Source organism: Vulpes vulpes, chromosome 1 (genome assembly GCF_048418805.1).
Source record: "Vulpes vulpes isolate BD-2025 chromosome 1, VulVul3, whole genome shotgun sequence".
NCBI lineage: Eukaryota > Metazoa > Chordata > Mammalia > Carnivora > Canidae > Vulpes > Vulpes vulpes.
In genome coordinates, this window is record NC_132780.1 from 9324246 (window position 1) to 9336196 (window position 11951).

Consider the following 11951-nt stretch of genomic DNA (forward strand, 5'->3'; position numbering starts at 1 on the left):
CTTAGACGCCAAGGATGTGGATCAGAAGCAACCATCTGCCCCCTTTGACCCCATCACCAGCCCACGTTAGCTGGGTCAATCAGGGACTGCAGCCAGCCCTCTGGGAACTCCAGACCCAGGGCAAAGGCTACCAGGCAAGCCAAGGTCACAAGCTGGCCTAGGGAGCAGGGATAGTGGCTCCAAGCACCCACCCAGGAACCACAGTGAGAAACTAGATCCATGGGGGATTTGGCCACCCTAAGTCCTTCAGAGAAACCATCCTCCTTGATTCGGGCTGGGACAGGGCACCCCTGCCCAAGTCCCCTTGGCCTGTGCAGAGAGGAACAGCTGGGAAAACAGCTCTCAGCCTCATTGTCGCCTAATGGTGAGAGCAACTGTTATCGCCTGGTGGGGAGTGTAAACATGATGGGAGGCTGGACAGCTAACCGGGAAGTTGCAAACAGCCTCATGGCCAGGATGGAGACTGCCATGATCTGTAGTGGTGCCTGGCTCCTCTGTACCCATCGCCAAGCAAGGTCTGGCCAGGACTGAACTCCTCAGTGCTCCTCTGAGAGGGGAAGACAGACAAGGTTGAAAGGCAGACCTGTTTACTCCAGCCCAGGCCTCTTACTGAGCCCAAGCAGCCCCCAAATGAGTGGAAGGGGGTCTTCAGAATCCCAAGGATCCAGACGTCCCCGGTCACCTTGCCTTGACAGAGAGGTGTCCCTCTCAACACTCCTTCCTCCTAAGTCTTAACAAGCAGAACCAGGGGCACAGCTCCTCAAATCTAAGCTCAATACCTCCTCCCCTCCCTAATATGGAGCTGAAAGCACAGAAACTTCAGAGGCTTCTAAGACATCTGCTGCCCACAGAAACAAAGCATTTGCCAAGAAAGGGTCCCACGCCTTAAGATAGGGTCTAATAATATGAAAAGGCTGTGGGACAGACAGCAGTCCCAGTGACCATCCGATTCCCCCCAAAATCATTAAGAAGTTCAACGCGACCCTCCCTCCTCCGGCTCCGTGTAACCCCCCAAGCCCCACCCACCAACCTCGGGAGGCGAAAGCCTTTCCGCCACACTCCCCCGAACACCCACCGGGGCCTGCCCCCCCGCCGCGCGTCCCTCAGAGATTACAAACACCACAACTCTCCTCTGCTACGGCGCTCCTCACGCTCAGGATGCCCCCCCCGCAGCACCTCAGTGGTATAACCCACACGGCGCTGCCTCGGCCGCACTGGGTACAGCTCCCTCGGCGGCAGCCCCCCACCTCCCTAGAACACGCTGGAGGGGGCGCTCCCACAGCCCCGAACGGGAACAGCCCCCTACGCCGGGGAAGGCGCGCCCCCCCGATGGCTCAGCTGCCGCACACGGGGCGGGCGCTCCCTTCCCATCCCACTGGCTCAGCCCCCCGCGCCTCAGTGGTTCGGTCCCCGCACTCTGGCGTGGCCCCCCCGCGCCGCCTCAGTGGTACGGCCAGCCGCCCCCGCCCCGGCCCTCGGGGGTAGTCCGACCGCCCCCGCGCAGCCGCCCCCACTCAGTCCCGGAAGGGGGGGTTCGAGGACCGCGGTCCCCGCCCGGCGGGCACTGGTGGTACGGCCCAGCGCCGCACCGCGGGGGGTCCGGACGCGACCATCGCGGGGGGAGGCGCTCGGGGACACGCGCTGGCGCACTCACCTGTCACCGGCGGCCGCCCAGCCTCTCCGGCGGGGCTCGGCTCCCGCCCATCGCCACGCTGCGCTTGGTCCCGCTCCTTGTGTTTCCTGGCGGCGGCAACTGCAGCGGCAGCGGCAACGCCTTCTCCGAGCCAGGCCCAACGGCTCGCGCGGCGCGGCCCCCCCGCCCCCTCCCCCCAGCCCCCGCTTACCGCCCCCTCCCACCCTCTGGCCGGAAATACCGCCTTCTCCCGCCACAAACAGGAACTGACGTAAAGAGCGAGAGATGAACTCGGCGTGCGCCAGAGCGCAGGCGCAAGGCTGGGCAAGCGGCTGACTCAGAGCGGGACGCCTGCGTACTTTCGGCAAGTTTGGGTCCGTCTGGGTTAGCGAGGTGCCACGCGCAGGCGCCGGACGGAACGGAGAGACGGGATTGCGCAGGCGCAGCAGGACTCTGACGCCCGCTTTCCCTAAAGGCTCGCGGCAGTGATACTTCCCGGCAGCCCCTGGTCCTTATTTACATACGCTTTGATCTCGCTTTACTGTGATCTCGCCTCGCCTCTGGGTTCCGAGGCTCTTAAAGAGCCCTGGAGCGGGGGGTTAGGAGGGTTGTCTTTCCTCCGTGTCCCCTCGTGGTGAGTACGGGCTCGGAAGCCTCCCAAACCCAGCTTTGCATTTCCTTGCTCGTGATAGTAGACAGAAGGCTTGAGCGTTCTCTGTGCCTCCATCCGTATCTGCAGGATGGACACAGAGCTGCGTCACTGGGCTGTTGGACTTTTTAAAATGTAAATAGAACAGTTTATGTGTTAGACATTCTGTAACTCCAAAACATTAGTCCTACCTGCTCAGCATATATGTGCAATTAAATAGGGATATAGGGCAGCCCGGCTGGCTCAGCGGTTTAGTGCCTGCCTTCGGCCCAGGGCGTGATCCTGGATCCAGGATCGAGTCCCACGTCGGGTTCCCTGCATGGAGCCTGCTGTCCCTCTGCCTGTGTCTCTGCCTCTGTCTCTCTGTCTCATGAATAAATAAATACTTTAAAAATACATAAATAGGGATATAGTTTTCTTATGGGTTCACTTGGGCCTAAAAAGACCTTAAAATCGCCGGTGGGGGACGCCTCGGTGGCTCAGTGATTGAGCGTCTGCCTTCAGCTCAGGTCGTGATCCCGGGGTCCTAGGATTCAGTTCCACATCTGGCTCCCCGCAGGGAGCCTGCTTCTCCCTCTGCCTATGTCTCTGCCTTTCTATGTCCTTCATTAATAAACAAAATCTTAAAAAAGAAAGAAAGAAAGAAAGAAAGAAAGAAAGAAAGAAAGAAAAAGAAAGAAAGAAAGAAAGAAAGAAAGAAAGAAAGAAAGAAAGAAAGAAAGAAAGAAAGAAAGAAAGAAAGAAAAGAAAAGAAAGAAAGAAAGATAGATCGCATTGTGAGAAAAGAGCTATGCACAGATCCTGGCCCACTTGTCAACTACTGTACTAGGCAGCGTGAGACATCTGGCTCCCAGTCCCTAATCTCTCAAAGGTTGGGTAGGGCTTGCTGCCTTCTGAACTTGGGGGCCAGTGTGCCACAGAGCTTGGCAGGTATGTATTGGTTAGTGAGTACTTCCAGTAGTAAAGACTCAGCTGAAAGTTGAAGAGTCATAGGTCCACCCAAGTCTGAGGGAGCCATGCAGGCAATCCTGCTCAGAGGTGGGCCTTAGTTTCCTCAGAGGTAAACCTGTGCTGGAACTAGACCTTAACTAATGTGTTTCCAGCTTGGAATTTGCTGCTGTGTTCCTCATGGGCTTCCCCCAGCAGTGTTGGTGACAGACCAATGCCTCCCCCACCACAGCCGCGACCAGTTCAGTCTCTTACTGTCTGGTGACAGGTCTGTCTCCTCCTCTGTGCAGAGAGCCCCATGAGGGAAAAGACCAGGACCGGCTCAGTCATTGCTGTGGAGCTAACACTGCCCAACAAGAGTCTTGGCACAGAGTATGCTCATGGGGACTATTTGTTTTAGAAACTAGTCCTTTGGGGATCCCTGGGTGGCGCAGCGGTTTAGCGCCTGCCTTTGGCCCAGGGCGCGATCCTGGAGACCCAGGATCGAATCCTACGTCGGGCTCCCGGTGCATGGAGCCTGCTTCTCCCTCTGCCTGTGTCTCTGTGTCTCTCTCTCTCTCTGTGTGACTATCATTAAAAAAAGAGAGAGAAACTAGTCCTTCCATTAATCTAGACTCACTGTTACTGTGGCATGCCCTCTTTACCCCCTTCTGTGCTTAACAGTTCATAACCCATTCCCCTATTTTTTTTTTAAGATTTTATTTATTCATGAGAGACACAGAGAGGCAGAGACACAGGCAGAGGGAGAAGCAAGCTCCCTGTGGGGAGCCAATTATGGGACTGGATCCCAGGACCCCAGAATCATGACCTGAGCCAAAGGCAGATGCTCAACCACTAAACCATCCAGGTGCCCCTGTCCCCCTATTTCTGAGTCTTCCCAACCTAAGTGGAATCCCTGCCCCTTCTGGGATGGACTACAACACAGATCTCACTGAAACCTCCCATGTGTTCATGTATAAATTCTGTGGGGTAATAGTCCTCAAAAATGATGGCTTTCAACCTACGACCTAGTACACACATAGGCATACTTACCTATAGACATATATATTTGTATGAAAGTGTCATCAAATACTATTTACTGGTATGTATCATGCACTCAGATATTTTTTCTTCCCCAGTGCTGTTCAAGGCTCTGCTAAACTGACTTTCTGATCCACTAAAGGGCCATGCCTTGCAGGCTAAAAAACACTAGTCTCGGGGTGAACAACACTCACTGGCTTGGGAGATAGGCCCTGCTTCTAATCATGCCTTTCCTGTGTCCTTGTCAAAGTAACTTCCACTTCTCTGGCCTTCCTTCATTGCAAAACAGTATAAATAAAATTTACTTAGCAATTGTTACAGGCTACATTCTGTTCTTGACACAGTCCCACAAAGGCTATCCTGTTGCCATCTTGGGAGGTTAGGTGCAACAGTACTTAAGCTTGTTCAAGGTCCCAGGACACATTAGGAGTAAGGCAGGATTTGAACCCAAGGTGTCAGATATAAGAGTCTGCTGTGAATTCATATCATGCCGGGAAATTGGAAGTCATAGCTCTGTTTCTGCCCTGGCAAACCACTTAATTATCATTCGGGGGGCCTCAGTCTCTCAATTTCCAAATCAAAGGTGATTGAGGAGAAAACTCTAAAACCTCAAATTGTTCTATACCCTCTAATCTATTCTATAAACTCCCTGCCTGTAATTGTAAATATGGGCTGTACATGCACCCCTGGGGATATGGGCCAATAGCTTCTCCCCTGAAGGTTGCCCAAAGGCTTCTTGATTCAGAAAAAAATGATTAAGAATCCTTCCCTGACAGACAGGGCATCTCCACAAAATCCCCTTCTGTTGCTATGGAGCAGAAATCAGGCTCTAGGGTATATTTCAACCCTTGTCAGAGATTGGGCTCCCAGTGATGATTGGACAAGTTGCATGGACCAGCTATGAAGAACCTCTTGGTTGGGATGTCTGGGTGGCTCCGCGGTTGAGTATCTGCTCTTGGCTCAGAGCATGGTCCCGGGGTCCCAGGATTGAGTCCCGCATCAGGCTCCCCAGAGGAGCCTGCTTCTCTCTCTGCCTGTGTCTCTGCCTCTCTCTGTGTCTCTCATTAGCAAATGAATGAAATCTTAAAACAACAACTACAACAACAACAAAAAAACACCTCTTGGTAGCCCCAAACAGGGAGCTTCCACTCCATTCCCACAAGATCTGGGGGTCTATGGCAGTAGTGGAGCTGACCATGGGGAGGAACCTTCTCTGCTACATGGGCAGAGGGAGATACAAGCAGGAGGACTCAGATTTACCCCATTCTTCATCCTAAGAGCATGGGGGGAGAAAGTCCATAGCATTGATCAGATTCTCAAAGAGTCTGGAACTATTTAAAAAAAAAAAAAAAAAAAAAAAGCGTTTATTTAAAGGAGTTTCCCCAGGGCAGCCTGGGTGGCTCAGCGGTTTAGTGCTGCCTTCAGCCCAGGGTGTGATCCTGGAGACCCAGGATCGAGTCCCGCTTTGGGCTCCCTGCATCGAGCCTGCTTCTCCCTCTGCCTGTGCCTCTGCCTCTCTCTCTCTCTGTCTCTCATGAATAAATAAAATATTTAAAAAATAAAAAATAAAAGTTTCCCATGTTATACAGAAATGTTGAAATATCTTTGACTCCCCAGCCAGAAGTTATTAAACCCCACCCTAGATGCTACTGTTTGGGAAGATCCTTTTAGAGCAATTTTAAGTGTTTGGCAGAAGGACAGATAAGCCTCAGGGATTCTGTAAATGTTGGTTCCAGTTTCCTTTTTATAAAATATGTTTCTGTTTCAAAAATTGTAAATGGAAGACACCATGCATCATGCCCACTCAGCTTTTTAACACATTAGAGATTCCCAAAATGTTTAAGTGGACATGCGAAGCTAATGCACTTGTATGCAAACCTTGGGATGAAGCTTTTTCTACTCTTGATAAGATCAAACACTTTTTCCATCTGCTCTGAATACATAGATGGCATCCTATCCCCTGTGAAATAAAAGCTAAAGGCCTCATCATAGCTTTCAGGGCCCCATGGGCGCTGCCCCTGCTTATCTCTCTAACTTCATATCAAGCTACTCTTGCCCTTGACCACCATGTTCTGGACACACTAACCTCTGCCCCTCCAAAACCACAAGCTTGTTCCCACCTCAGGGTCGTTTACTTGCTGTTCCTTTTGCCTGGTCTACGGACTTCCCTGATCCTGATCTGTGCATGACTGGCTCTTTCTTGTCTTTTGGAACTTAGTTGAAATCTCACCTCATTAGAGACCCTTGCCCTGGCCACCCCAAATCCAAAAAAGCCACACTGTTACTATTTCTGAGCACATTTGAATTCCCTACCTAGCACTTAACACTAAAGAGTATTTTGGTTGTTTATTTTGTAACTGGCTTTCCCCAAACCAGAATATAAATTTGCCCATGAGGGTGAAGACCTTGTCTTGGGTGGGCACCACTGTTCCCACCCCTAGGACAATGCCTACCACATAGTTAGGACTTGGGGGTTAACAAATAGTTGTTGACTGTCATTTTGTTTTGCTTTTAAGACTATTTGAGAGAGAGCACAAGCTATGGGGAGAAGCAGACTCCCCACTGAGAAGGGAGCCTGACATGGGGCTTGATCCCAGGACCCCAAGATCATTACCTGAGCAGAAGGCAGTTGCTTAAATGACTGAGGCAACCAGGTGCCCCAGAACGTGGTTTTTATTAAGAAGGCTAAAGCTGGGGATCCCTGGGTGGCGCAGCGGTTTAGCGCCTGCCTTTGGCCCAGGGCGCAGTCCTGGAGACCCGGGATCGAATCCCACGTCGGGCTCCCGGTGCATGGAGCCTGCTTCTCCCTCTGCCTGTCTCTCTGCCTCTCTCTCTCTCTCTCTCTCTGTGTGTGTGACTATCATGAAAAAATAAAAATAAAAAAATAAAAACAAAAAAAAAAAAAGGCTAAAGCTAGGGGCACATGGGTGGCTCAGTCAGTTAAGCATCTGCCTTCTGCTCAGGTAATGATCTTGGGGTCCTGGGATCAAGCCCCATGTCAGGCTCCCTTCTCAGTAGGGAGTCTGCTTCTTCCTCTGCCCCCCCCCCCATACCTCTACTCATGCTCTCTGTCTCTCTCTGAAATAAATAAGTAAATAAATAAAATCAATCTCAAAAAAAAGCTACTGGGGTGAATTTTACTTCAGGTCCAAACCTGTCCACTCACAAAAAGTTTAACAAATAATAATAATAATCTCATAACACTTATTAGTGAACTCTCATATCAGACACATTGCTAGGAACTATAACCATGACCTTGTTAAATGATCCTGCAGGTAGAAATCTCTGTAAAGCTTATATTGCAGAAATAAACATAGGCCCAAGGAGGGAAGCCTCTTACTATATACCACGTGCCAGAACGCTGTAGCGGACAGATCCATTCCCACAGATGTCTCAGGCCATGGACTTTACATGTATGGGTCCGGATTTGAGAAACAGTCTAATTTTATGCTGAAGTATATGGATTTGAAACAGTGAGATACTTAAAACATAATTTCTTACATTACTAAGAAAAATTGAGGTAATATGAGTATCACCTAATTTTTTTTTAGGTTCTCACGAAGAGGAATCTTTTCACAGCTGCCCAGCACGGTGGCTTACAAGCTATTCCCGCTGATGCCACAAGAGGGCGCCACATGAGCTGGCCATCCCTGCGGGAACTCCCACTGACCAGCAGGTGTCAAGCCTTCCCGGGAACAAGGGGGCGGGACCTTTGTGTTGTTACTTAAACATTCACTGTTTATAGGGAAACTGACCTGACACCTAAGTGCAACACGTGATCCTGTATTGGATTGGAGGGGTAGGGGTGGGGGGTGGGGATGGCCATAATTAAGAACATTACTGGGACAATTTATGAACCTTAAGTATGAACTGGTCCTTTAGAGGAATATTGTATGTTAAATGTCTAGGTTTTGATAGCTACACTGTGGTTATGGAAGAAAATTTTCCTTTTTTCAGGAAATACACACTACGGTAGTATGAGGTTAAGAGGCATAATGTTTTCCAACTTTCAAATGGTTCAAAACATAACATGGGAATGTGTATGGGTGTGTGTGCGCTCATGGAGAGGGGGACAGGGAAGAGGGAACAATAAGACAAATGGAGCAATTAACAAACCTAGATAAATAATATACAGAAATCAGGGGTGCCTGAGTGGCTCAGCTGTTTGAACATCAGACTCTTGATTTCAGCTCAGGTCATGATCTCAGATGTGAGAAACCCCTTGCACCATTATTGCTACTTTTCTAGAAGTTTACAATTATATTCTTTTAGAGAGAGAGGGATAGGAGCACAGAGTGGGGGTGGGGAGGGGCAGGAGAGAGAGAATACCAAGCAGGCTTCACATCCATCACAGAGCCTGATGCAGGGCTTGATCCTGCAACCCTGAGATCATGACCTGAGCTGAAACCAAGAGTAGGAAGCCTAACTGACTGAGTCCACCCAGGCACCCAAAGTTTACAGTTATATTAAAATGGTTACCCAAAAAACTATCTTTGTAACCAATGAGAAGGTCATGAAAGAGTTCTTTAAGTGTTGGTGCTGAAAATCCTCCCTGAAAATCATCAATTTCAGAGACAAAATTAGATGACAACACTGTGCCTGGCACTGTGAAGCCGTTAATCATCCTGTGAGGTAGATGCTATTACTCTCATCTTATTGTAAAGAAATGAGCACAGAGAGGCTGAGTGACCTGACCAAGATCACACAGCTATGGAGCTCATGCTCTTTAACCGTAACAGAGCACCAATAAGGCCAAATGATGGCCATGAGATGCTGTACTGGTCATTTAGAAGCACTGCACTAAACGTGAAGCAGAAAAGGCAGCTTTAGGGAAAAGCTATGGAACAATGAATGTAGGTTTCTGTGCTCTGAACCCCTGCTTCAACTTGATAGTCAAGTCTATGCCAAAGTCAGTCTTGAATTATGCAAGGTTTGACCAAAATAAAATTGGGACATCAAGTGACTGCTGATTCTGAGGTAACTGAACCTGCTAGCCATTAAGAAGGGAGGAAAAATTAGAATGTTCCTCAGACAAATCTGATTATTCTCAATATTTACTTGTCAATACACAAATGATGTAAATTCAAATTTGTAAATAATTGAACTCCTGTATATTTTGCCCTCTGGATATGTCCAATCATAAGCAAACTGTGGTGGATGCAAGAGGTACTGTGATTAAAAAAAAAGACCTGGAAACCACCATGTGTCCCTGGTGAGAGACTGGTTCAGTACATCAAGGTATATCCACACCAGGGGGATGCCAAGCAGCTACTTTAAAAGGAAGCTCTTTCCAGTAAGCACATTAAAAGGCATTTAACGTCACTGGCCACTGGGGAAATGCAAATCAAAGCCACAGTAACAAGATACCATTTCACACCCACTAGGATGGCCACAATCAAAAAGACAATGTGGTGGTGAGAATGTGGAGAAATTAGAACACTTGTACACCGCTGGTAGAAACGTAAAATGGCACAGCCGCCCTGGAAAACAGTCCAGCAGTTCTTCAAAGGGTGAACATAAAATTAATATATAGCCCAACAATTCAACTCACGGGTATATACCCAAGAATGAAAACATGTCCACACAATTATTCATACATGGGTGTTCAGAGCAGTATTATTCATAATAGCCAAAAAGTGGGAACAATGTACATGTCCATCATCTTGATAAACAAAATGTAAAAAATCTATACATTGCTGCATTATTTGTCGGTTTTTGAAAATGATGGAAAATCTGTGGTATAACCTGAGTGAACCTCAAAAATGTGCTGAGAGAAGCCAGACACAGAAGGCCCCGTACTGTGTGATTTCATTTATATGAAATGTCTAGAAAAGGCAAATCTATAGAGACTGATTAGTGGTTACCACTTGGAGTGGGGGAGGGCAGAATTTAGGAGGACTTGAGGAAAGATGGTTAAAGGGTATGGGGTTTCTCTCTGGGGTAATGAAAAAAATCCTAAAAGTCTAGTGATAGATGCACAACTCTGTGAATAACAAAAGTCATTAAATTGTGCACTTTAGATGAGTGAATGGATATGTGAATTATATCTCAATAAAGTGTGTGTGTTTTTCAAGAAGCTCATTATGTACTGATATCCAATGAACTCCAGGATATATTAAGCAAAAAAAGCAAAGCGCCAAACTGCCATATATGCTACCATCCGGGTGGGAAAAGTTATGTTTGTGAAGGAAATACTTCTGGAAGGACACCTGCACCCCAGTAACACCAACTGCCTCTGGACAGGGAAACTGGATGACCCAGAGTAGCGGAGAGAGTTGTTTTTAATTCTTAGGAGATACCAAAAAAGTATAAAGAATAATAAATACAATGAACACCTGTGTGCCCAGGTTTAAAAACCATTCCTATACTCTGGTTTTTTTTCTCAGTTTTCTTTTTTTTTAAGATTTTATTTTTAAGAAATCTCTACACCAGTGTGGGGTTCAAACTCATGACCCCGAGATCAAGAGTTGCACGTTCCACCACCTGACCCAGCTGGGCGCCCCACCATTCCTAGACTGTTGAACCTCTGTGCCCTCTCGAGTCGCATCCCATCCCATCCACCCCTAGAGGGAACCATCATCCCACATTAGGAGTTTATCATTCCTATGCATATCATACATTTACTATATTTTAAATAGTAAATTGATTAAATTCTTAAGTAAATAAGTAGTAAACAGTTTGCATATTTTAAAACTACACATATTCTTCTGCAATTTGCTTTTCACACTCAGTGTTTTGCTTTATTCGTATTGATATGTGCAATGCTAGTTCACGTTCATTGACGTATAATATACCGCATCCAGTACATCATGTAGTACATCCAATATTGATGTATAATTTGCCCAGATGGACACAAAACAAGCTCTCCTCCCCCATGCTCTTCTTCCGATGAGACACTGACATTCCTATCATTGAGAGGCAGAGTCTATGGCCTCGAATCTGAGCAGAAGTGAAGCAACGTGACTTCCAGTGCTAGCTTAGAACAGGCAATACAGTTTTCCCTGATTCTCTTGAGCACTGATTCTCTTGAGCAGCGCACTGTTGGAACCCAGCCACGGTGCCGTAAGGAAGCCCAGGCCACGTGGCAAAGCCCTATGTAGGCATTCTGGCTGATAGCCCAAGTTGAGGTCTGAGCTAAGTGCCAGTATTGGTTAACCACCAAACAACTGGGGAAGCTTTCAAGAGGACACTAGCCCCAGCCAATATCTTACTGCAACCACATGAGAGTCCCCAAGTGACATCATCTAATTGAGCCCAGTCAACCCCCCAGAACCATTAGAGGTAACGATTATTGATTTAAGCTGATAAGTTTTGGGTGGTTCATTGTGCATTAGATAATTGAAACAACTATGCCACACTGTGTCCATTCTCCAGTTGATGGATATTTGGGTTGCTTCCAAGTTAATGCTCTTACAAACAGTGATCCTATGAACTCTCTTATACCTTCCTCTGTATGTGTGTTTGTTTCTCCGGGACGGTAATTGCTGGGTTAGGGAGTATAACATCTTCAATTATACTACAACCTACCAAATTATTTTCCGAAACGGTTGGTACCAACTGATACTCCTAAAGCAGTGTCAGTTGGTATCTTCCCCAACACTGGAGACATTGAATGTGTTGCCAATCTACTAGGCCCAAAACAGTCTTATTGTATATATCCTTTTGTACCTTTGGATTTTTTATCATTTGCATGAATTGATC

The 11951-nt window shown here is 47.7% G+C and overlaps 1 protein-coding gene across 1 annotated transcript in view; it reads right to left on the reverse strand.

Moving 5' to 3' along the window:
* AKT2 (AKT serine/threonine kinase 2) overlaps nt 1-1843 on the reverse strand; it is a 49389-nt gene extending 47546 nt beyond the window's left edge. Inside the window, exon 1 of the mRNA XM_026010034.2 lies at nt 1655-1843. The gene's annotated coding sequence lies outside the window, so the exon portion shown is untranslated. The remainder of the gene's footprint in view (nt 1-1654) is intronic.
* Nucleotides 1844-11951: the final 10108 nt, after the last annotated feature.